We start from the raw sequence: 26,524 nt of genomic DNA on the forward strand, positions 1-26,524 counted from the left end.
CTTGGGTTTTGGTGCAGTTTACTTTATTCCCTGTCTCACCTCCTTTGGAGGGGGTGGGGGTTTAGCTCAGGGCTAAACAGGAGATAGGGACAGGTGGGGGACTTGGGCATCACTACCATTAAGTGTACCCCCAAGTTAAGGAAAGTCAGGGCCCTCCATAGCATGAGGGGCAGCTCAGGGGCCCTGGTTCCTCTTCTCCTGTCTTCCCACTACTATCCCGTGACAGGTGAGGTGGCAGCTCCGGGTTTGCCGGCGAGCAATGTCTCCACTGGCTGGGCGTGAGTGTTTGGGGTGGAGCCTAGTGTTTAAAAGGCTCCCAGCGGCACATGCGGGCACGCTAGTATCACTTTTTTGTGGTGTACGTGAGTGGATACATTATTCACTGAGAGTACTGACCTAGGCAGGTAGGGTTAGGCTGGGTAACTTCCCCTTGGTGGGTAACTTCCCCTTGGCATAGCATCTGTTTCCTTCATGTGTGCGGTTAGCCCACTTGAGTTACAGAGCAAGTCCAACCCTCAGGCTATAATTCTCTGGGAAAGCATCAGGGTTTTGCACATAGCGTCACATGAGTTCTTTTCCTTGGCTTACCATCTGTCTCCTTCTTGTGTGCGGTTAGCAAAGTTGAGTCACAGAGCAAGTCCAACCCATGTGCTACTTCCCCTGTGACGTTTAACAGGATTTAGTGCCTTGCTTTCTTTTTGCAGTTCCACTCTGTGTAGTAACTGAGCTGGGAACTCTAAGCTCTGTTCACACTGTGTGGCGTTTAACACAGTGCGCTTGAGGTGATAGCTCGCTGTTTACTTCCACCAATGTACACTAGCAGCAGTTATACATATCTGCACAGTGGACCCTGGGTTGCGATTGCACTTTATTATTTATTTTTATTCAGTGCAATCTGCCAACTCTAACACCTGTAGATCTGAAATTGTATATGGTTTATTTGATAGAACTAGATCCAGCAGGATTCCTCCCTTGGGTGGTTCATTAACCAGTTGAGAGAGGTAATTGTCCTTGCAGCTTTTAGCACAACTAGATTATCCTATATCCCATTGAAAGTCTGGATTGTTAAAATCCCCCATATTAAGGACCCTATTATTATTTGCTGCCTTTTTAATTTGCTGCATTTCCTCCTCTACCTGTTCAGCTATGTTAGGAGGCTTGTAGCAAACTATAATTAGCAACTTTCCATTATTGCCGTCCCCATGTACATTTACCCATATTAACTCTACATTGTCGCAGCTCCCCCCAATGCTGTCATTAAGCACTGGTCTTGAGTTAGATTTAATAAAAAATTCACATCCTTCCACTTTTTCTGTCTTTTTTTGTCCTTTCTAAATGTAGTGTTACCCTCTATGTTTGTCATCCAGTCATGGCTTTCATCCAGCTAGGTCTCTGTAATGCCCACCACATCGTATTCTGTGGCTGATATAAGAGTCTCCAATTAATTCATTTTGTTTGCAAGGCTTCTTGCATTTGCCAGTAGACATTTAATACTATTAGCACATTTATTACTCCTTCTCACCTTCCTATGTTCCTTGCATGTCCCAGCCCCCCTAAATCCTCAGTGACCCCAACTATCTCACTCTCATTATCTACTTTATTCTCTTTTTAGCACATCTACCTCCTTCCTCCCAGATCCTAGTATTAAAGCTCCTCCATCCGTCTGACCATTTTTCTCAAGCACAGCTGCACCCTCCCCATTGAGGTGCAACGCGTCCCTACCGTAGTGTCTGGATCTGACAGAGAAGAAAGCCCAGTTCTCCATGAACATAAACCCTTCCTTCCTGCACCAATTTTTAATCTACTTATTTATCTGCCTAAGCTCCCGCTGTCTTTCTAGTGACACTCGTGGCACCGACAGTATTTCTGAATACACCACCTTGGAGGTCCTGGCCTTCAGCTTCTTTCCTAATTCCATGTAATCGTTTTAAGGACCTTCCACCTCCCTCTAACTTTGTCATTGGCACTGATGTGTACCATGACAGCTGGGTTTTTCCCCTGCCCCTCCAAGAAATCTGTCTATCCAATCCGCATTATGCCGAATCTGAGCACCGGGCAGACAACATACTGTTCGGTATTCATGGTCATAGCAGATAATCCTGTCTGTCTGCTTAATTATAGAGTCCCATACCATCAACATCTGTCTGGCCTTTGCTGCACTCCCATGCCCCTTTTTCCTACAGCAATTGTTTTCCTGGTTGCTAGGAGCAATATCCTGCTGTAGTGATCCCAGTCCTGGGCTTGCATTTCTAATATCAGCCAAACAAATATTTTTAATCGTTCATGCCAGATCTAGACTGAGCTCCATGGCACTTTTCCCCCTACCCCTTCTTGTAACATTTACCCAGCTATGTACTTCTCTGTCCTGATTTTCCTCACCTCCACCCTCCTCCATATCACTGGTCCCAGGCAGCACAAGCTCAGTAAGCTCTAAACTCCTCTCCAGATTTGCAATGCTCCTGATTGTTGCAAGCTGCACATTTAGGGCTGATACTCACTTGCGAGAAACTCGGACAAGTTTCGCATGTCAATACTACTCGGATCGGAGCTCTCAGCTGCATATACTTCTATGCAGCTGAGCGCTCCAATCCAAGTTTCTCGCATAAGAGTATGAGCCCTTAGATCCATTAGGCTGGTTTCACATTAGCGTCTGTTTGCGCAGTGTTTCATGTGCAGCAATCTGCATGCATCATGTTTCCCTATCTTTAACATGGTGTATGGTGGTGCATGCGTTTGCATCAGTTCGCATGCGTCAGCGTATGCATGCGTTGTTTTTCGGTGTGCGGAGGGATCCGGCAAATGCATCATGTTGGATTTTTGGAAGCGGCAAAAATCCGGCAAATACTGTATGTGGAGGAAGAAGAGCGTGGCTCTTTGAAACACATTGCTTTGGCCCCCCTCTGCATCTTTCTGAGCTCCTCATTCTGTACCTGGTGACATCACCAGTGGGCAGAGCTTATCGGCCATCTTGTTTTTCATTCCTCGCGTGGCAACCAGGGACGCCACTGGGCTGGGCTCCCCTGGCTCTGCCTTGCGCTTCATCTAAGCAGCGGGACTGCTGCTCTCCTCCTCTCCTGCACCCCGTGATAGCGGCTTCTCCCCTGACACAGAGCAGGCTATTACAGCAGCACACAGCCTTGGTACCATCAGCATCACAGGTAGGCAGCAGCTGGTCATGTCAGGGAGCTCATTGTGCATTGTACCGTCAGCTGCTAACACCTCTATAGAGGACGAGTTAAGCTCTTAATGATCACTAGGATCTTTGCACCTACTCTTTGCCTGGATTAGTGTTCATTTGTGGCACATTAAGCATTTCTTTTGTGCTCATTTTTAGTCCAGCTAACTTGTGGCTTTTCAAACATGCTATTATCTATGTGACAGGGATAAGGGGCAGCCATTGTCTCTGGCTGTTATTTTAGGGAGGCATCACATTTTGTTTTGTTATTTCTATTTACCAGTAGACAAGGTTGGGCATTTTCCTTGTCATGTTGCCAGCAGATTCTATTTCTATACTTCAGCAGGGGTTTTAGCGCCAGTGTGATCCTTTTACTCTGATACCACAAAACTGGCTATGTAAGTATAGAACCTTAGAAAAGGTAACCCTCCCTCACTGCTGTTTGTACTTTCTATTAATTTTTTTTCTGTTTAATTTTAGACATATATCTTGGCCTAGTACAGTGTTTTTCTCCTGGTTGGCTTCTGGTGCAGTGGGTTTCTCCATTTCATCTCCTGGTGCTGCTTACAGTTGTGGTGAGGACAAGACTGTCTATGTAAGTATAGATGCTTTGGAAATGTCTGTCTCTCTGAATGCTTTTTCTGTTCCTTGTAGACAGTCCGATTCTCTCTGGTGCAGTGGGTGTCTCCTGGTGCAGCAGTTTTCCTGTGGTCATCTCCTGGTGATGTGGTTGGCTCCTGTTGCTGCCATCTATCCCTGGTCTGTGCTGACTGCTGTGGTGTTGGACTACTGCCTGTAATGTAAGTACTGTTGCCCTTTTTTTTGTCTACATTGTTTTTGGATCTTTACAAGTTTAATTTTTCTTCTATTTTTTCTGTAGTGTTTCAAATGGCTGCTGCCTGCTCTTCAACCATGTTCTCAACTGAAGAACAGACTTCTTCCCAGGGTGGACCGGACAAGGATTATATAATCACATTCACTTTACTGATTGGTATGTATTGACTGGCAATACTCCACATGTGTTAAATCATTTAATTTCTTTACAGGTACCTGGCAGTGATGAAGAGCAGGAGCAGTCCAGTGGAGAGGAATCTTCCCCGGGTCGTAGGGCTCATGTGACTCAGGAGGAAAGACGGGGTGTTAGTATTTGTTTCATCAGAGTTGTAACACAATTTTTTCAGTTTTACTTAAAATTCTTTTTTTCTATTTTACCTATAGGTTTCACAACGGGAAGAAGCCACACTGGATATAGATAACGAACAACTCATCCACCTAGTGCAAGAGCGAGTACTATTGTGGGACACCCGTGACTGTCAGAAATCCGACAGTGTTGTCACTCGATGGCTCTGGGAGCAAGTGGCAACATCGTTGCTGCCTGGTTGGGACCATGCCACGCCACGTGCCAGAACAGATTTTGGTATGTATTGCAATGTTGTCTGGACCAGCAGTGAACCCGTGAATGGATGTGCATTGTTTTCTAATTTTTTATTTCCCTTCACAGTGAAGCGTATCATAATCCATTGGCACTCGATGAGGGACCGCTTCAACAAGGACGTGAGAGAGGAGCTTCGGTTCAAAGTGGTTCTGCTTCAAGGTTCAGAAAATACAAATACCACCGTCTTGCCTCGTCTGAAAGAGCCAATGTCCACGGCAATGAAATAGCCATTAGAACTATGAAAAATATTTTTTACAATTTATAATCTGTTCCACTTCCAGCTGGTTTCATAATTCTAATGTGTTTGCTGTCCACAACCCCCACACAATTTGGAAAATTGCAAATTTCCTGGAATTTGGAAGCATTTTCAATCCAGAGTTCACTTGTGGGTTGGGGGAGGAATTCTTGCTGCAGAATGCCAACTAAAGCATGACAAGTATCTTCAGTAATCCCTGAGAGGGTCGATACCCCAATCTGGAATTGGAAATGTAATGAGGACAATGTCTCTCCAGTAGCCAGGAATCTGCAAAAAAAAAAGAAGAACAAAAATCAGTACACTGTTAGGTTTAGGAATAGGGTAGGGTTTGAATTCAACACTACGTACCTCAGGGTGACCAAGAGACGTTCCTCAGCAGGAATTTCTCGCTGGAGCTGTGTGTCCTGCCTGGTGATGGATCCTTGGACACGTAGCAGCAACTCATGGAAGCTCTGTTGCGACATCCTCATGTAGTCAAAAAGATTCTTTTGGTTTTGATGCAGCTCAGTGTACAAGGAGTGGTAGGGCTCCACGGCTCTTTTTGAGTTCAAAGATGGGGTGTTGCCAATAGCGACAATGACGTCTTCTCAATCTTTCTCCTCTTCTGTGTTCTTGACAAGCAAAAGTTAAGCAACTTCAATTGTAAATCCAGATCTTCTAGGAAGCTGTCCAGGTCAAGATCCATCTTGCAGGTAGATACAACAGCCAAAGATGAGGATTTCATTAGTGCAGTGTGTCTATATATATATAAATCCCATGAGACATGCCTACTGGGTGTCTGATGTCAAGGAAAAGCTACTGGAAAAAATTGGAATTTTCTAATGCATGCGCATAAAAAACGCAAACACATTCAAAAACACATACACACGCATGTAAACGCTGCGGTTTTTTGCCATCATGCGTAAGATGTTGCGGATAAAAATGCTGCGTAAACATGCGTTTGCATGTGTTTGGGTATGCGGATGATACGCTGCTGTCTTAACCGCAAATGTGAACCTAGCCTGACCTGGGCTTCAAAACATGTAACTTGCTGACATCAAGGCATGCATACATCTCACATGATGCACACAGTGTAGCATTTTCCATGGAGGACATATTCTATGGAGATAAACTGTACAGAAAAACACCAAACTATGCTCTTGTATTAAACTATGAAATTAACTATGTACTTACCTGCAGCCCTGTACTTAAAGACAGCCCTCTCTCTGCTCAGTAGCCCTCGCTTGGAGTATATGGTACTTATAGTCCTTCAAACAGCAAACACATGTGCAGCTAATAGAAGCCACTAGAAGCTTTTAACTGACAGACATTTAATCTCATGCACCAATCTCAACATCTGTTTTTTCCCCACAAAATGAAACCCATTCACAAACACAATTTCCCCCCAAAATACAACTATTACACAGTTATCACAACTATGATATTGTGTTTAACTATAAACCTATCTGCAGCCCTGTACTTAAAGACAGTGCTCTCTCCACTCAGCAGCCCTCGCATGGACTATATGGAACTTAGGGTACGTGCACACGCTGCGGATTCCGCTGCGGATTAATCCGCACGGATTTTGCAAAAACCGCAGATAATCCGCAGGTCCAAAGACCTGCGGATTATCTGCGGTTTTGCCTGCGGTTTGGTCCTGCGGATTCACTATCTCCACAATGGTGGAGCAAATCCGCGCGTTTTTTTCCGCAGCGTCGGCACAGCGTTTTTTTTTTTCCCATTCAAATGAATGGTACTGTACACCGCAGCTAAAACTGCTGCGTGTCCGCAGCGGCCAAAACCGCTGCGGAAACGCAGCGGAATCCGCAGCGTGTGCACACAGCCTTATAGTCCTTCAAGCAGCAAACACATGACATACCACTGACATACATGACACATGACATACCAATGTACAGTATATGGAATAATGCATAACAGAAGGACCAATATATAACATAAAGGCACATTAAGTCCTAAAGTGAAATTTATATGAACCACATTAGATCATAAAAATTGGCTATATAGAATGCGAACAATGCAATTTTTAAAAACAATGTACAGTAGCAACGAGAAGTTTGCATTTTTTCTAAACATGTGATTACTTCTGTCTGGTTGCTGGGATGCCATTTTCTTGGCAATTTTAGTAAACCAGAAGCAAATGGTGATCTGCTATAAGGATGAAAATTGTGTGTTGACATTGTTTTATCCCTTAATGTGTTAGTATTCAACATTTGCTGGGCTAAATGTTTTGCATATTTTGTCATGGGTAGTTGAATTTTGACAATGTTTATTTTTTTTCTTGTTTGTGCATTTTTCGGTTAAAACATGGCAAAGACAAAGCCAAATTTATCATCACATCAGGAAGCTGCTTATTCTGGGTGTGAAGTCAGGCAAAAGCCAAAAAGAGGAAGGTATGGAATTCAACTGCTGTCAGAGTCAAGTGTCACATATAATAAAGAAAGAAAAAGAAGAAAATGAAGGATAAGGAACAGCTGACAAACGTAGAAGTGAATGACCATGGAAAACTTCCTAAAAAGTTGATCACATTTCTAAGAATCACCAAATAAACAAAGAATATGGAGTCAAAGTGAATCGCCAAACTGCGGAGTGATGACTAAGAGCAGTAGGGTTGAATGCATGAGTTCCAGCCAAGAAGCCTATCATTTCTGAAAAGAATCAGAAGGTCTGACTTGAGTTTGAGGTGTTGTGATTGGATAAATTGAAGTATGGTATGTATGGTAGTGATGACAAGCACTATTTATACTGCTCAATTAGAAAACATATTGATGTAAGGTATCAAACATCTGCGGTGAAATATGGTTATGGCAATGTCATGGTTTGTCATGTCATGGTTTGGGGCTGCTTTTCTACATCTGCCATTATACCTCTGCATAGAATTGATGGAAATATTAATGCTACTATGTAAAAGGCTATACTGGAGAATGTAATGCTGCCACATGCTAAAACAAAAGTAGGCACATCCTGGAAATTCCCGTAAGGCAATGATCCTAAGCACAATTCCAATATAGTCAAAAATTGGATAGCTAAGAAAAATTGTTCGACTGTTTTAATGTCCAAGCCAATCACTTGATTTAAACCCTATAGACCACCTTTGGATGAGTTATAACAACAAGTTGGGGTCTGTATCAATAGCAATAAAGATGAATTGTTTGCAGAATTGCAAATTAAATGGAGAAAGATCCCCCATGATGTCTTGAAAACCCTAGTGTCTTCAATGCCAGTGTGGTGCAGTAACCAAAACAACAGGTTTTGCTACAGAACGCTAGGTTATGGCATTGTAAACAAATTACTCACTATGTTGCGATCAATAAATAGTTTATGCAAAACTTTTGGCAGTCAGTTTTCTTTCATTAAATGACTTAAATGACTTTTAAATTCCTATTTTGCATCTGTTTTCTCTCAGAAAGGAAATGTAACATCAACTGTTATTCACTGTCCTATTAAGGGAATAGAAGAATCCAGGATATCTATAAACAGAAAGACAGTGAGGAAACACTTAGCTAACCTAAATGAATTCAAGTCTCCAGGTCCAGATGAATTACACCCCAGAGTACTGAAGGAGATAGCAGAAGAAATTTTTGAACCCCTCTCTATAATCTTTGAAAATTCTTGGAGAACAGGAGAATTGCCAGAAGACTGGAGAAGAGCAAATGTTGTTCCTATCTTCAAAAAGGGGAAGAAGGTGGACCCAGGCAACTATAGGCCGGTGAGTCTGACTTCTATACCAGGAAAGATCTTTGAACAAATTATTAAACAACATGTATGTCAATACCTGGATAAGAATGAAGTGATTAAACAGAGTCAGCATGGGTTTGTAACTAATAAGTCATGTCAGACTAACTTAATTTCCTTCTATGACGGTATCACTGATTGGGTGGATCAAGGAAATGCTGTAGATATAGTATATCTTGACTTCAGCAAAGCATTTGACAAAGTCTCTCATACAATCCTTATTGAAAAAATGACTAAGTATGGAATGGACAAGGCAACTGTTAGGTGGATTCATAACTGGCTTAGTGATCGGACCCAAAGAGTGGTCTTAAATGGCTGCACATCCAGTTGGAAGAATGTCTCAAGTGGGGTACCACAGGGCTCTGTCCTGGGCCCTGAATTGTTCAACATCTTTATCAACGATTTAGATGAAGGAATTGAGGGTAAACTGATTAAATTTGCTGATGACACAAAGCTAGGAGGGATAGCTAATACTAGAGAAGAGAGAGAGAGGATTCAAAAAGATTTAAATAAACTGGAGAAGTGGGCAGCAACTAACAGAATGGTTTTTAACAGGGAGAAATGCAAAGTACTACATCTGGGCAATAAAAATGAAAAAAGCAAATATAGAATGGGAGGAATAGGGCTAAGTGGCAGCACATGTGAAAAAGACTTGGGTATACTAATAGATCACAGACTGAATATGAGTCAACAGTGTGATGCAGCAGCAAAAAAGGCAAATGCAATTCTAGGATGTATTAACAGAAGCATACAGTCTAGATCACGTGAAGTCATTATTTCCCTCTACTCCTCTTTGGTCAGACCTCATCTGGAATATTGTGTCCAGTTTTGGGCACCACATTTTAAAAAAGACATCAACAAACTGGAGCAAGTTCAGAAAAGAGCGACCAGAATGGTGACCGGTCTGCAAACCCTGTCTTATGAGGAAAGGTTGCAGGATTTGGGAATGTTTAGTTTGCAAAAGAGAAGACTGAGAGGAGACTTAATAGCTGTCTACAAATATCTAAAGGGCTGTCACATTGTAGAAGGATCAACTTTATTCTCATTTGCACAAGGAAAGACTAGAAGCAATTGGCTGAAACTGAATGGGAGGAGACACAGATTAGATATTAGAAAAAACTTTTTGACAGTTAGAGTGATCAATGAGTGGAACAGGCTGCCACGAGAAGTGGTGAGTTCTCCTACAATGGAAGTCTTCAAACAGAGGCTGGACAGACATCTGACTGGGATGATTTAGCGAATCCTGCTTTGAGCAGGGGGTTGGACCAGATGGCCCAGGAGGTCCCTTCCAACTCTACGATTCTATGATTCTATGATTCTATGATACCACTGTTCTGGGGTTTCCCTGGTTGCAAATCTATAATCCAGTTTTGGATTGGAAATCTGTGTCTGTGGTGAGTTGGGGTTGTCGGTGTGCCCTTAGTGATGCTCCTGTTTTCTCCACCTCTCCCCAGTCGCATGATGTTCCTGACTATTTGGCTGACTTTTATGATGTATTTAGTGAGAATGAGTCTGCGTCTTTGCCTCCTCATAGGAGTTATGACTGTGCAATTGAGCTGAGCCCGGGGTGTAATTTTCCCAAGGGTCGGCTTTTCAATTTATCTGTACCCAAGCACGAGGCTATGCGATCCTATATTAAGGACTCATTGGAGAAGGGTCATATTAGACCATCCTCTTCACCCTTAGGTGCTGGGTTTTTTTTCGTGGCTAAAAAAGATGTTTCATTAAGGCCTTGTATTGACTAGGAGGGATAGCTAATACTAGAGAAGAGAGAGAGGATTCAAAAAGATTTAAATAAACTGGAGAAGTGGGCAGCAACTAACAGAATGGTTTTTAAAAGGGAGAAATGCAAAGTACTACATCTGGGCAATAAAAATGAAAAAAGCATATACAGAATGGGAGGAATAGGGCTAAGCAACAGCACATGTGAAAAAGACTTGGGTATACTAATAGATCACAGACTGAATATGAGTCAACAATGTGATGCAGCAGCAAAAAAGGCAAATGCAATTCTAGGATGTATTAACAGAAGCATACAGTCTAGATCACGTGAAGTCATTATTTCCCTCTACTCCTCTTTGGTCAGACCTCATCTGGAATATTGTGTCCAGTTTTGGGCACCACATTTTAAAAAAGACATCAACAAACTGGAGCAAGTTCAGAAAAGAGCGACCAGAATGGTGACCGGTCTGCAAACCCTGTCTTATGAGGAAAGGTTGCAGGATTTGGGATTGTTTAGTTTGCAAAAGAGAAGACTGAGAGGAGACTTAATAGCTGTCTACAAAAATCTAAAGGGCTGTCACACTGTAGAAGGATCAACTTTATTCTCATTTGTACAAGGAAAGACTAGAAGCAATGGGATGAAACTGAATGGGAGGAGACACAGATTAGATATTAGAAAAAACTTTTTGACAGTTAGAGTGATCAATGAGTGGAACAGGCTGCCACGAGAAGTGGTGAGTTCTCCTTCAATGGAAGTCTTCAAACAGAGGCTGGACAGGCATCTGACTGGGATGATTTAGCGAATCCTGCTTTGAGCAGGGGGTTGGACCAGATGGCCCAGGAGGTCCCTTCCAACTCTACGATTCTATGATTCTACCAATGTTCTAAAGCAATTGTGTTAAAATTAAGGTCTTGCATGATGACATCTTCATGCACTTTCAATTCATCACCAGGAACATGGCATCACAACAACCAGACAGAAGTAATCACATTTAAAAAAAAAAAAATGCTAAACTTTTGGTCGCCACTGTATTTAGGACAGGATAAGAAATCCTGAGTTTAAACAATAATTTTTATATCAACTGAAGCCATTAAACATGAATAATCAAAGTAGAAGTACCTCAGGAATCCAGCCCCTAAAAGATAAGTAAGCAGTTTAATGGTACTCAAAATAGAGAAAATCCAGAAAAGGTCACTTGCCTGATTATAAAACTCGGAAAAAGAATAGTCCAAGGTAAGTAGAACTGAAAGAACTGATAGATTCAGATGATATTGGTGTTAGAGTGCAAAAATCCAAAAGCAAAATATCTAAAAATAAGAGGACAAACGTGTTATTAATAATAAACACAAATATCAATAGAAAATAAATAGAGAAAATAAACAAGGAAACAACGAAAAAAAACTCGTTCTCCCACATAAAAATCCTGGAAATAGTACAGATAGCACTAGAGAAAACTCTTAGGCTGGTTTCACACTAGCGTTTTATCGCACAGCGCATCGTGCGCTATCGGGCACACGCGCAATGTTCCCCTATCTTTAACATGGTGGTCGCAGGGTCTTGCGATTGTATGCGCTCATCAGCGTTTAGTGTGCACTGCGCATTTTACAGATCTGCGTCCAGACGCACTGTACGCTACATGTTGCATTTTTTGTTCCGCCTACATCGTTAAAAAAATTGCACGCGCACGTGTGCGCCCAAAAATAGCATTACAGTCTATGGGGTCGCTGACATGCGCTTGGATGTGTGCACGTCAGCGCTTTGTGAACGCACGCGATTTGCGTAAAGAATGTCTAGACACTTGTCTAAACCTCCCCCTAAACTAGCAACATTGTTTGAGAGGAGTCTAGATAAAAGAAGGTGTCTTCAGGGCCAGACCAATATTCTGCAGACAGCCTTGAAGAGACAAGACAGCCTAGAAGAGACAAGACAACCTTCCAACTGTGGATTCAAGCTTCAGAAGCCAAAATGTGAGTATTCTTCAACATAATGTCTGTGTGTCCTGTACAATTTTATAATGTACTAATGTATTTTTTGTTTAAATTTCAGCATGTCTTCTTCTGGATCGGTCTATTCTCCATCTCAGCAAGAACTGGCCTAAGCTGATCATGAGGTGAAGATGTTGCTGCCTTTGGGTAAGTTTAGCTGCCTCTAGAAATGTGTTTTAATTTCTTTTTTTCTTTACAGACATCGGACACGGCCAGTGAAGGTGAAGTGCGGGAGCAGTCTGAGCGGGAGCGGTCTGAGCGGGAGCAGTCTGAGCAGGAGGATTCTGAGCGGGAGCAGCATAGTCAAGTCGTGGCGAGGAGATGCAATGTTAGTATATAATCTGTCCTTTTTTTCTGTCTTTATTTTCATCTTTTATTTTGCTTCTTCTCTGTTTCTTTTTCTATCTTTTTCATTCTCCAAAATTACAAACATTCTAATATTTTTTTTTCTAGGTTCCACAACGGGATGACGAAGAAGTGTACATAGACAACGAGCACCTGATCCGCCTTGTTGAGGAGCGTATCCCGTTGTGGGACAGCCGTGACCAGCAGTACAAAGACACAGTGGTGACCCGGCAGCTCTGGAATAAGGTGGCCGCAGCGATGATGGATGGCTGGGACAGTGCCTCTCCAACTTCAAAAAGGGCGTTCAGTAAGTATAAAGATGCTCTGTGATACTGCATAGATTTTTTTGTCCAGATGGTGCTGGTGTGTTTGTGGCAAGATATATTCTTGCATCAAGCACACCAATGCCTTGTGGAAAACAGTGAATGCTTTTTGTTTAGAACTGCTGTCTTGAAGCTGCATTGATTTATGGTCCTGATGGTGCTGGTGTGTTTGTGGCAAGATATATTCTTGCATCAAACACACCAATGCCTTGTGGAAATCAGTGATTGCTTTTTCAAATGCTGTCTTGATCCTGTTTTCACTCTTGCTCCGGATGATACTGTTGTTTTGGCTGCTACATATATTCTAGCAGGAAACATAACAGTGTCCTCAGGATCAACAGTGACTGCATTGTGTATAGAATTTTTTTGTGCTGCTGCATTGACTGTTTGCAAAGTTCAATCAGGTGTGTGTGCTGATAATTATCTTCCCTTCAGTGCATTGTCTAATGCTTTTTATTTTTTTTCCCAACAGTGAACAAAATCCGCACACGTTGGCGCTCGATGAAGGACCGTTTCAACACTGATGTTCGTGCTGAGGGACAGGTTCGGAGTGGTTCTGCGGCAAGGCGCAGAAGAAAGTGCCGCTATCATCACGAGTTGGCTTTCCTGAGACCGGTCCTTGCCAGCAGAGCTAAGTTTTTTTTGTTTTTTTATTACTATGTGCTTTTCTATTCCACAGCTGATGCTTCTTGTTAATGCATGATACTAATGTTTTCCCTTTCTTTCCACAGCACTTGGAGCAGCACCCTGTAACCTGTCCCGGGAGCGGTTCTTCATCGATCGACCTCGGACCCGTCCCAGCCATGTGACAGCCAGGAAGCTGTGAAGAGTTCTTGGACAGAGCAGAATTATCTCTTCATGTTACAGAAAGAGCAGAAATTCGAAGTGCACCTGAAGAAACAGAGGAATGGAGACATGTGACCCAGAGAAGCAGGAGGATCAGGAGGCAGTCAGCACCCATACTGCTCAGAAACCAGTACCAGGCTCTCACGCAGGAAAACGATGAAGTAATACATCAGGATAAGACTTTGCCAACAAACAGCAACCTTGTACGCCTTCAGAGTCCTCCTGGGTGGAGAAAGAAAAATGTTGTGAAGAAGAAACGGAGAGTGGTGGTCATGGGGGATTCCCTGTTGAGAGGAACAGAGGCCGCTATCTGCAGACCGGATATAACTTCAAGAGAAATGTGCTGTCTTCCAGGTGCAAAAATTAAAGATGTGTCTGACAGGATATCAGGACTCTTCAGACCTACAGATGAATACCCATTCCTGCTACTACATGTGGGGACAAATGACACCGCAAGAAACGACCTGGAAACCATCTGCAGAGACTTTGAAGACTTAGGCAAGAAAGTGAAAGAACTGGGAGCGCAGGTGGTCATCTCTTCCATCCTCCCAGTGGATGGCCATGGAACAAGGAGGTGGAATAAGATTCTGCAGGTGAACAACTGGCTACGTCGATGGTGCCGTCAGCAACGATTTGGATTTCTGGATCACGGAGTGAACTACTTATACGATGGACTACTTGCTAGAGATGGGGTGCACCTTACAAAGACTGGAAAGCATGTATTTGGAAGTCGCCTTGCTACACTTGTAAGGAGAGCTTTAAACTAGAACAACATGGGAAGGGAAGCAAAAGACCAGAAAAAGCCATACACCTGACAAATGCTATTGAGAACGCTGCTATTAGAAGTGGAAAGGAAGAAAAAAGACGAAAGAATCTAATTAATAAAAATATTGGAGAAAGAGAAACCAATCACAAACTAAAATGTTTCTATACTAATGCACAAAGCATGGGCAACAAACAAGGAGAATTGGAACTACTAACACAGGAAAAGAAATATGATGTCATTGGAATCACTGAAACTTGGTGGGACAATACACATGATTGGAATACAAGACTAGAAGGATACAACTTATTTGCAAGAAACAGACTTGATAAACGAGGAGGGGGTGTCGCATTGTATGTTAGAAACACGTATATCTGCACAGAGATTGAAGCTTCAGAGACTGGGAGTTCTGTGGAAACTGTTTGGGTAAGAATACAAGGACAGAACAATGGAAAGGACACCATTGTAGGCATTTACTACAGGCCGCCTGTGCAAGCTGAAGATATGGATGAACTCTTTATGCATCAAATGGCCAAGTTCTCCAAAAAATATGACATAGTTGTCATGGGAGATTTCAACTATCCAGACATTTGTTGGGAATCTCTCTCAGGCAAAACTAACAGGTCAAGGAAATTCTTATCCTCTCTTGCTGACAACTTTATCTTCCAACAGGTAGGGGAGAAAACAAGGGGAACTGCTACCTTGGATCTAATCCTTATAAACAGGGAGGAAATGGTTGAGGAGGTAAAAGTGGCTGGAACCCTAGGAGGTAGCGACCATGCTATTTTAGAATTTTGGATAACTAGAGGTGGAAGACCTGTGAAGACTCAGACGTCAAGGTTAGATTTCAGAAAGGCAGATTTTAAGGGATTCAGAAAGATAATTGGAGGGATCCAATGGCTGGATATCCTTAAAGACAAAAATGTCCAGGAAGGATGGGAAATCTTGAAAAATGAAATTCTCAAAGCACAGTTGTTAACAATTCCGAAAAGAGGAAAGAATAGGAAGCATTTAAGGAAACCAGGATGGATGAATACAGAACTTAAGCACATGCTAAAAAGGAAGAAAAAAATGTTTATAAAATGGAAAGAGGGAGGCATATCTAAAGAAGAATATAATGCTGTCTGCAGAACCTGCAGGGCACAAATCAGATTATCTAACGCTGAAAATGAATTGAGGCTTGCAAGAGATGTCAAAAGCAATAATAAAGGATTTTGGGGATATGTCAAAAGTAAAAGAAAAGTCAAAGATGCTATAGGATTTTTACAGGATGAAAATGATGAAATGGTAAGACAGGATGTTGAGAAGGCTGAACTTTTAAATTCCTATTTTGCATCTGTTTTCTCTCAGAAAGGAAATGTAACATCAACTGTTATTCACTGTCCTATTAAGGGAATAGAAGAATCCAGGATATCTATAAACAGAAAGATAGTGAGGAAACACTTAGCTAACCTAAATGAATTCAAGTCTCCAGGTCCAGATGAATTACACCCCAGAGTACTGAAGGAGATAGCAGAAGAAATTTTTGAACCCCTCTCCATAATCTTTGAAAATTCTTGGAGAACAGGAGAAGTGTCAGAAGACAGGAGAAGAGCAAATGTTGTTCCTATCTTCAAAAAGGGGAAGAAGGTGGACCCAGGCAACTATAGGCCGGTGAGTCTGACTTCTATACCAGGAAAGATCTTTGAACAAATTATTAAACAACATGTATGTCAATACCTGGATAAGAATGAAGTGATCAAACAGAGTCAGCATGGGTTTGTAACTAATAAGTCATGTCAGACTAACTTAATTTCCTTCTATGACGGTATCACTGATTGGGTGGATCAAGGAAATGCTGTAGATATAGTATATCTTGACTTCAGCAAAGCATTTGACAAAGTCTCTCATACAATCCTTATTGAAAAAATGACTAAGTATGGAATGGACAAGGCAACTGTTAGGTGGATTCATAACTGGCTTAGTGATCGGACCCAAAGAGTGGTCGTAAATGGCTGCACATCCAGTTGGAAGAATGTCTCAAGTGGGGTACCACAGGGCTCTGTCCTGGGCCCTGTATTGTTCAACATCTTTATCAACGATTTAGATGAAGGAATTGAGGGTAAACTGATTAAATTTGCTGATGACACAAAGCTAGGAGGGATAGCTAATACTAGAGAAGAGAGAGATTTAAATAAACTGGAGAAGTGGGCAGCAACTAACAGAATGGTTTTTAACAGGGAGAAATGCAAAGTACTACATCTGGGCAATAAAAATGAAAAAAGCATATATAGAATGGGAGGAATAGGGCTAAGTGACAGCACATGTGAAAAAGACTTGGGTATACTAATAGATCACAGACTGAATATGAGTCAACAGTGTGATGCAGCAGCAAAAAAGGCAAATGCAATTCTAGGATGTATTAACAGAAGCATACAGTCTAGATCACGTGAAGTCATTATTTCCCTCTACTCCTCTTTGGTCAGACCTCATCTGGAATATTGTGTCCAGTTTTGGGCACCACATTTTAAAAAGACATCAACAAACTGGAGCAAGTTCAGAAAAGAGCGACCAGAATGGTGACCGGTCTGCAAACCCTGTCTTATGAGGAAAGGTTGCAGGATTTGGGAATGTTTAGTTTGCAAAAGAGAAGACTGAGAGGAGACTTAATAGCTGTCTACAAATATCTAAAGGGCTGTCACATTGTAGAAGGATCAACTTTATTCTCATTTGCACAAGGAATGACTAGAAGCAATGGGATGAAACTGAATGGGAGGAGACACAGATTAGATATTAGAAAAAACTTTTTGACAGTTAGAGTGATCAATGAGTGGAACAGGCTGCCACGAGAAGTGGTGAGTTCTCCTACAATGGAAGTCTTCAAACAGAGGCTGGACAGACATCTGACTGGGATGATTTAGCGAATCCTGCTTTGAGCAGGGGGTTGGACCAGATGGCCCAGGAGGTCCCTTCCAACTCTACGATTCTATGATTCTATGATTCTATGAAGCATCTTGCAGGTCAGCAACACAGACAGCTGGTGACCAGGAAGCTGGTCCATCAGGTGTTCCCCTGTCCCAGGTCTCTGTCACTGGTTATGCAGGCACTACCCGCCAGCGTCAGAGGGCCTCGGACAGGCCTGTCATGCCTGAGTTCATGCACTTGAGCGAGGCCTTTCAGGCCAGCCTCAATGCGCTGTCTGCCAGAATGGAAAGCGGTTTTTCCCTGATGGAACGTGGTTTTAACCACATGGAACACCGCTTCCACTCTTTTGACCAGCGCCTTGACCGTCTGGAGGCCGACCTCAACAGACCAGCGCACCATTTTTTCAGCAAAATTGAACAGGGCATGGCGGAACACCTTAGTCCTGAGCAACAGCTAAGTGTGTTACAGGCCTGCAACACTGCTTACTTGCAGGCTATGCAGCAGAATCGGTATGTGCAGCAGTCAGTGGTGTCATTTCCAACAGTTCCACCGCTGACTCGCTACACCTCCCTACCGACTTCTGCTGCATACCACAGCACGGCCACCTGCATTCCCAGCGAAGCCGGACACCACTACACCACCTCAAGTCTCTGTGCTGCTGGACACTCCTCCGCCACCACCACCACTACGTCAAGCGCTGCTCCTGTATGGAGCACCACCACCGCCACAGCACCACCAGCTTGGAGCCAAACCACCACAGAACCTGCTTGGGCCATCGACACCACCAGTCAACATCAAAAGAGCACCGCCAGCACTCCTCAGCAAAAGAGCACCGCCAGCACTCCTCAGCAAAAGAGCAATGCCAGCACTCTTCAGCAAAAGGGCACCACCAGCACTCCTCAGCAAAAGAGCACCGCCAGCACTCCTCATCAAAGGAGCACCACCAGCACTCCTCATCCAAACAGCACTGCCACCAATTCTCCTCCTCGTAGTCCCGCCAGAACTTCTGTTCAGATCCCAGACTGGCAGCCTCCTTCTAGGAGCACAGACACAACAACATCTCCAAGGACCACCGCCACTTCTTTGAGCACGACCTAACTTTCTCCCCTTCTAGGAGCACCGCCACTGCCACTTCTAGGAGCACTGCCACCGCCACCATAGAGCAGCAAATTGGTGACCCGCATTCCATCTTTTACAGGGCAACGCCACGGTCCACCATCACCAAGCAGTCGAGCAAAGTACGGCGGTCACACTCCTGCTCCAAAGAAAAAAACATTTTGTTTGTCCATCCACCCTCTCCTCCTAATGTGTCTCAACCTGCCTCCATGTCAATTCCAGAGCTCCCTTCCCCCAGTACTTTCGCCGCCCCTTCTCCTAGAACCCCTTCCTCAACCTCCAGTTGTTCCTCGTCTCTCCACACCCCCAAAGTATCCCAATCTTCCCCCAAATGTCATTCCTAATAAAACTTTTTTTTTTATTTTAGTTTTTGTGAAAAAAATAAATGTGCAATTGTGCTTTCAAAATATTTGGATTGGTTACTGTGTCAATCGCCAAGTACACACACTGCACCGTACACTTAGCGTTTTGCCACCAGATATCTCCATTACTGAGACATGTTTCTTGTGTCAGTCTTGGAGATATGTGTTGTCAACGAAACCAATCTACATGACTACATGATCTGTTGGTGGACCTTGAGGACTGGAGTTGGGGAACCATGCAGGATCCAGTCTGTGCAATATTACAAGAATGTAGAAGCGGCTGTGGAAAAGACATGTCAGAATTTGTCCGAAACTCACACAAGAAACATCAGTAATGGAGATATCTGGTGTATTGCACACACTGAATTGAGCAGGGTTCCCCAACTCCATTCTTCAAGGCCAACAAACAAATCATGTTTTAAGTAATTCCATTACTCTGGTGATAACAGTATTACCTGAGGGAAAAAAATTACATCCATAAAACATGATCTGTTGGTGGACATTTAGGAATAGATTTTGGAAACCCTGGCATAGAGGATGGTGTTGAGTGCAAGGCATATCTATTGTTACCTTGCATTTTTTGTACCGATCTCATTTAACTATTATCGAAAACGCAAGGAACTATAGATATACCTTGTAATTAACCACATACTCTTATTACGTGTGTTGAAGAAACTGATTAATATTCAACACAGACTGTAGAGATTATAAAGGTAATACAACTTGTGTGTGTATGTATAGTTACCTACTCAGGAGTATTAGTGAATTCATGATGCACAAAACATCGCATCATAAATTCACTGATACACCTGGCTACTTGCTAATGGTATTGGAAGTGTAAAAACAGAGAATGCACTCAGTACAGGTATCAAAGCAGTTTTTTTATTAACATACCAACAACAGGTATCAAAACAGTTTTTTTTATTAACATACCAACAAGACAATGTTTTTACACCATTTGCTCTTGCCATTCCACCCGTCCTACATCTGAGTTGAAGTAGGCCGCAAATTGGTCCCTCATTTGGCCAACTTCAACGGATGACCTGAGAGGGTGCTGTGTAAATTCAGGCAATGGATTAGGAGCAACATCATCAAGATCTAAGTTCGGGTGCTCTCGAGCAATTACAAAATTATGGAGAACAACACAAGCCTTCACCACCTCATCCACTGTTTCCAGTTTCAGATTAATAGCTGTGCCAAGAATGCGCCATCTAGATACAAGTATACCAAAGGCACACTCTACTGTTCTCCTTGCCCTGGTCAGCTTGTAATCGAAAATTCCTTTGTTGTGGTCCAAGTCCCGGCTGGAGTAGGGCTTGAGCAGGTTTTGGCACATCTGGAATGCTTCATCACCAACCATTACAAAGGGCTGTGGTGGAGCTTCGGTGTGGGGATGAGGCCGTGGCATGGGGAAATTGAAGTTGTTGCCATACAACCTCCTGCCCATGTCCGAGTTCTTAAAAGCCCATGGCCAAATGCCCCAATGTCCACAGCAATAAACATACAGTCAGCATCTGCAATGGCCATGAGTACAGTAGAAAAGTACTTTTTATAGTTGTAGTACTCTGATCCAGTTCTTTTGGGCTTGATAATCCGGATGTGTTTTCCATCCACCGCTCCCAAACAGTTAGGGAAATTGCAGACAGTCAAGAATCTTTTGGCGATTTCCAACCACTTTTCAGCGGTGGGCAGGGGCATGAATTCTGAACAAAGAACGTTCCACAAAGCCCGGCAGGTGTCCGCTATAATTCCAGACAACGTGGAGATTCCAATCCAGTACTGGAAGTGCAGTGAAGAGAGGGTCTCTCCAGTAGCCAGGAATCTGTGACACAAAGAAAAAAACAAAAATTAATATTTGTGTTTAGGGATTTTTGTACACACGTAAAAATAAAAAAAATAAAATTATATATCTGCAGGCTTTTGTTCAATACATGCAATAAAAAAATTACTGCGGCCTTTTCTTAACTTCATGGCAGAACTATAATTCTGCCAGATTTGGAAGAGTACATGTCACAACCAATAAAACTCTGCAGGCATTGGTTTTGCAAAACTACGTACCTTAATGTGACCAGGAGCCGTTCCTCAGGAGTAATCGCACGCCGGAGCTGCGTGTCCTGTCTCCAGATGACTTCTTGTACCCGACCAAGCAAATAGTTAAAGGTTTCTTGGGTCATCCGGGTATAATCCGTACATTTCTCCGGGTTTGCCTGTAGCTCGCTGTAGAGGGTGTGGTACGCTCCACGGCTCTCCCGGAGTTCAATAATGGGATGTATCCACAAACGCCGCAGCTGCCATCTTCGCTGCCTCTCTCGCTCCCTCTGTTCATGGCAAGCAACTGCATAAGCCTGAGCCATCCTCATGTCCAGATCCAAGTCAAAGTAAAAACTCTTCCAGCGCAGATCCATGTTTCTCAAGTCAAATGCAAGCAAATGTGAAGAATTCAGCTGTAAACAGGGTCTATATAAAGAATTTCCATAAGACATGCCCACTGCTGTCCCATTGGTGGAGTGTGTTGCAAGAATTTTTCAAGGATTTTTTCTCCTGTGAAGTGACACCATTGTGCATGAAAAATGCAAGCGTATGAAAAATGCAAACGCATGAAAAACGCTTACAAATACATAAAAACGCTGCAATTTTCTGTCGTTATACGCACAATAATGCTACAAAAAACGCAGTGTTTGCATGCGCTTTTGACATGCGTTTCTTGTGCGCTCGAAATGCTGCACAAAAAGGCGCAAGTGAGAAACTAGCCTTAGTGGGAACATTTGAAAAAAGGTAACAAATTGAACAATCCATTGTCACTCAAGCTGGATCATGTTTTTACTTACCTATTGACCCTCTTGATCACAATTAACTTGATTAAAACCTCTGATGAGTAATCCATTACTACAAAATTGATGGTACATTTTGAAAATTTCTGAGAAAAGTACTCAGAGAAACTGTTTCCTTTGCAATTTTGGCCTTTTCAATATCTCTAACATTTTCTCTAACCCTAATCCAAACTCATGCATTGTTAATCCCACATACGGTTGGTTACATGAGTAGTAAAACATATACTGAGAAGACACACTTGGAGGTACTTGGAGGTGCAAGTAAAAAAGGGAGCGGAATCCCAGTAACTGTCAAAAGAAGAATTCACTGTACACTCAAGTTGTTATTCAAAAATCATGACGGTTATTATACAAAGGAGCAGGAGATGGTAGTTTTTTGTGACAATTAACATTTCAGTTTAAGGATTCTTTTATAAAAAAAAATGCCTTGAGTGTGTGGAACAAGGGATCTGCCATGTATTTTATAGGGCGCTATACAACACCATGTGTGACACAGATCCCTGGATCCACACACAATCTACAAAATAAAAAAAAAAAAGATTCCTAGAATCAAAGTGACAATTGCCGCAAGAAACTACCTTTTCCATGTGGATGCACGGCTTGTACTTTTGTATAATAAACTTCATTATTTTTGCATCATAGCTCATGAGTAGACAACTTAAAATATTATAGGTTAATTGAACAAGTAATGAGTTGAGTAATTAAAAATATCAGAGTTGACTGCACAATTCAAATGTTAGATTATTAGGAATACATTTTTACACTACTAATATTTTGATATAGGTATCAGATAACCAATCAAAAGTATAATAGTTGATCAAACTTTGACTAGTGCTTCACCACTTCACTCCCCAAGCCTTTTTTTTACCTTCAAGATAGGGCCAAATTTTACAATTCTGACCAGTGTCATTTTATGTGGTAACAACACTGGAACGCTTCAACAGATCCCTCTGATTCAGAGAATGTTTTTTATGACATGCTGTACTAAAATTTAGAAAATTTTGCAATTTTAACATTTTTAGTTTTTATGCCATAAAATTAATTAATAAATAACATTTCCCTCATGCCTGCTTTATATCAGTATAATATTTGAAACAGGGTTTTTTTTGTTAGGAAGTTCCAAGGGTTTAAATTTGACCCGCAATTTCTCATTTTTAAAAAACAAATTTACAAAAAAAAATTTTAGGGACCATATCACGTTTGAAGTGACTTTGAGAGGTCTATAGGACAGAAAGTAGCCCAAAATTACATCAGTCTAAATACTGCAACCATCATGGTGCTCAAATTCACAGTCAAAAAGTTTATTAACCCTTCAGATGCTTCCCAGGAACTGAAGCAATATGAAAAGAAAAAGTGAACAGTTAACTTTTTTTCACAAAACTGTTAATGTAGACCCATTTTTTTTTAATTTCAGAAGGGTGACAGGAAAAAATGGACCCCAATGATTGTTATTCAATTTCTCCTGAGCACACTAATACCCCATATGTGGAAGGTAAGGAGCAAAATTGAATGCAAAATTTGCTGGAATAATTAGCGGATGCCATGTTGCATTTGGAGAGCCCCTGATGTAACTAAACAGTGAAACCCCACAAAAATCATCTCATATTGGAAATTAGATTCCTCAAGAAACGTATGTAGATGTCTGGTGAGCAAAGTGCTTCACAAAAATTTATAACGTTGAGTTGTGAAAAAAAATCCACAAAAATGATCTTTTAACCCCCAATTTTTTTTTATTTTCATAATGGTGACAAAAGAAAATGGGCTGCAAAAATTGCTGTGCAATTTCTCTTGAATACGATACCCCATAAGTGAGGGAAAGCTACTGTTTGGGAGGATGACAGGATTTGGAAGGGAAAGATTGTCATTTTGGAATACAGACTTTGATGGAATGGTCTGAGGGAGTAATTTCACATTTGAAGATCACCTGCTGTGCCGCAACAGTAAAAAAAAAACATAATTGACCCTATATTGGAATTGATATATTGTTTTCCTGCTATGTGAATTTTAGTGGCATGCGTAAATTGTGTAGATTGCATGAGGTTTGCATAAGTGAGTTGTGTAGAATGCATCAGGGTGGTTTATGTGAGTACTAGGGGTGAGCAGACTTGTTGATTTTCGGGTCCATTGAGTTTGGTTGATCCTTGCCATATGGGTTTTTTTTTGCCTTCCTCTGGATCAACATGTTAGGGCAAGTTAGGATTCCAGCAGAATTTTCCCACTCACTCCCAGAACAGAGGAGCATTCAGGGGGTGGAATCCGGTTGTCCTCCCCTTCATAAACTCTAAACCTACGGATGTACCCTGAGGTACTTTCACATAGAGTGTTGAGTTTAATACTGACCTGGCCCTTTTCCTGGACAAGTATTTTTGGAATTTGAGCCTTCTCTTGAAAAGTATTAAGGACTCATCTTACATAGGTGTCATTTTGGGAAACTCACAACTCTGCAAACTTGTTGCTAAAGTGCTCAATGACCGGCCAAGCTTTGAAAAGTCATTCAAAGCAGGTAGGGGAGGACACCATGCATTATCGTTGCAATGCAAAAATTTGTGGATTGCTTCAAATCATTAAAGGGTCATAGCCATGAAGAACAGTGGAGTGTTGTATAAAACATGGGTCCAGTAACAAAATGAAGCAGTCTGTAGTGAAAAGTGGACCCGTGGATGTTCGGGTTCATTGGGTTTGATGAAGCTACATTGAAAAGTTTTTTCAAACTTGACCCAGTTCTTGAACCCAATAGAAGTCAATAGGGACCTGAAATTCAGGGCTTTAGAATGGCTGTAAAATTGTCATAAAAAGGGCTAGGGGCTGCAAAAGAGAGTTTAATGGTGGAAAGAGCAAGACAATTGCACTGCAAGCAAATGTGGATAGGAAAATGATTTAAAATAAAATAAATATAATTTTGAACCAGGAGGTGGAAGTAGAGCAGGAGGTTGAGGAGGAGGAGGTGGTGGTGTAGGTAGAAGAGGCGGAGTAGGAGTAGGTAGCCAACACTGTTTTTTGTGTTTTTCTGAGAAGTGTACTCTAATAACAGGCAGTGTGATAATTTGCTGACCAGTCTCTATCTGAATACAGGTCTTGTAATACTCTGCAATTTTTGGGGTTAAATTAAAAAATGAGGAGGGCATGAAATAGGTGTTGCTGGTGGTGGTGATGTAGCTTTTGCAGGGAGAGAGAGGGCATGGTCCATCTGTGTCTGCTATTCACCCAAATAAAACACCTTCCTTTGCAGCAAGCAGGTCACATGGACTTTCTGTGTAATTTTGTAAGCCCAAGTACCGTTGGATGAATGGTGAGGCCAGAACAAGTAGAGATCAGTTTAGATTGGTTGTCTGAGAGTGCCTTCAGTCCATTTGCTTTGTCTTCCACCCAGTCCCCTGCTGAAAGTGCAGATTTGGCCCCTGTGGCTCATGGACATCAGTCTTCCACCTCACCCCTTTGCAAAAAATATGAGCCCCAAGTCATGGAGAAGTCACTTCTGCATTTTGATGAATCTGCTGGCAGTGGTTCTGTTGGCCATTCATCTGGCCCCACCCCACAATTTGAAATGATTGAGTGCAACAATGTCCATCCTCTTGTTCTGCTTGAGGATGAATATATGGGAGGGGTAGCACAAACGGTGAATGGACACCGCAGCATATCTATCATGAAGCTGGTGAAGAAACACAGGTGCCAACTGCTGTAGTTTTCTGCTGTGCATACACTGGCAAGAATGGCAAGGGTTAAGACTGGGTGGAACATCATGCTGGGGATTTTTATTATTATTTATTTTTCGAGCACCATAGATTTCATAGTATTGTACATGAGGTAGATTCGGGATTGCAGCAGCTCTAGTGTTAGTGAGGTGGTGGTGGGGTCATTGCAAGCTTTAAGCTGTTCTGAAGACATGGGTTTTGAAGTTCCGCTTCAAAGTTCCAAATATAGCGGATAATTGGATGTGTTGGGCCCCAGAATTCAACAGGATGTGGGATATTGAGGAGAAGTCTTGCAGGTGATTGGATCGTACTTTAGTACGATTGTGAAGGAGAGAAGGAGGTCTTGTGAGGAAGAGAGATTACATGGTGGGATATATCTGGAGGTAAGTTCATTTTCATAGTTATATGGGGAGACAGATTATGGACAACTTTGTAGATCAGTGTTACTAGCTTGAAGTGGATACATTATGCACTTGGGAGACAATGAATGGATTAGCAGAAGGGAAAAGCGGAGGAGTAGCGGGGACAGAGCTGGATTAGTAGTGCAGGAAAATTTACGGGTAGACTATATTGGTGTGATGATGCAATGGGTGATGATGAGGTCATAGATCCTACATGGAATCAAAGACATCCGAGTGATGTAGGCAGTTCGAAGGAAGAGGAGGTAGTCACGCTGCCCAAGCTGCACAGCATGTAATAGTAGAGTGCTTTCAATCTGAGCGGTGGTCACTGCAAACTCTCACCTGAGGCTACAGCATACAGTTTAAAAAAAACACATACCATAAGGATACAGTCTTCCCAAAACCTGTCTGATGACAAATGCACTTCTATCAGGATTTGAAGTAAAAGAACAGAATAATCCAGCTCACCGCACTGCCTTGCTGGTAGGATCCAAATCCTGCGCACGGATTTGACTAGGCAGTCAACCAATAGTAGAAAAAAGGGAAGAAAGTTCCAGCGCCAGGAATGGAAAATTAAAAATCCATTTTATTGTGCCAATGCATATTAAAATTCCAGCAGGTACAGCATATCAGTC

This window comes from Dendrobates tinctorius, unplaced genomic scaffold (assembly GCF_039654945.1).
Source record: "Dendrobates tinctorius isolate UK_male_01 unplaced genomic scaffold, ASM3965494v1 ptg000031l, whole genome shotgun sequence".
Lineage (NCBI taxonomy): Eukaryota > Metazoa > Chordata > Amphibia > Anura > Dendrobatidae > Dendrobates > Dendrobates tinctorius.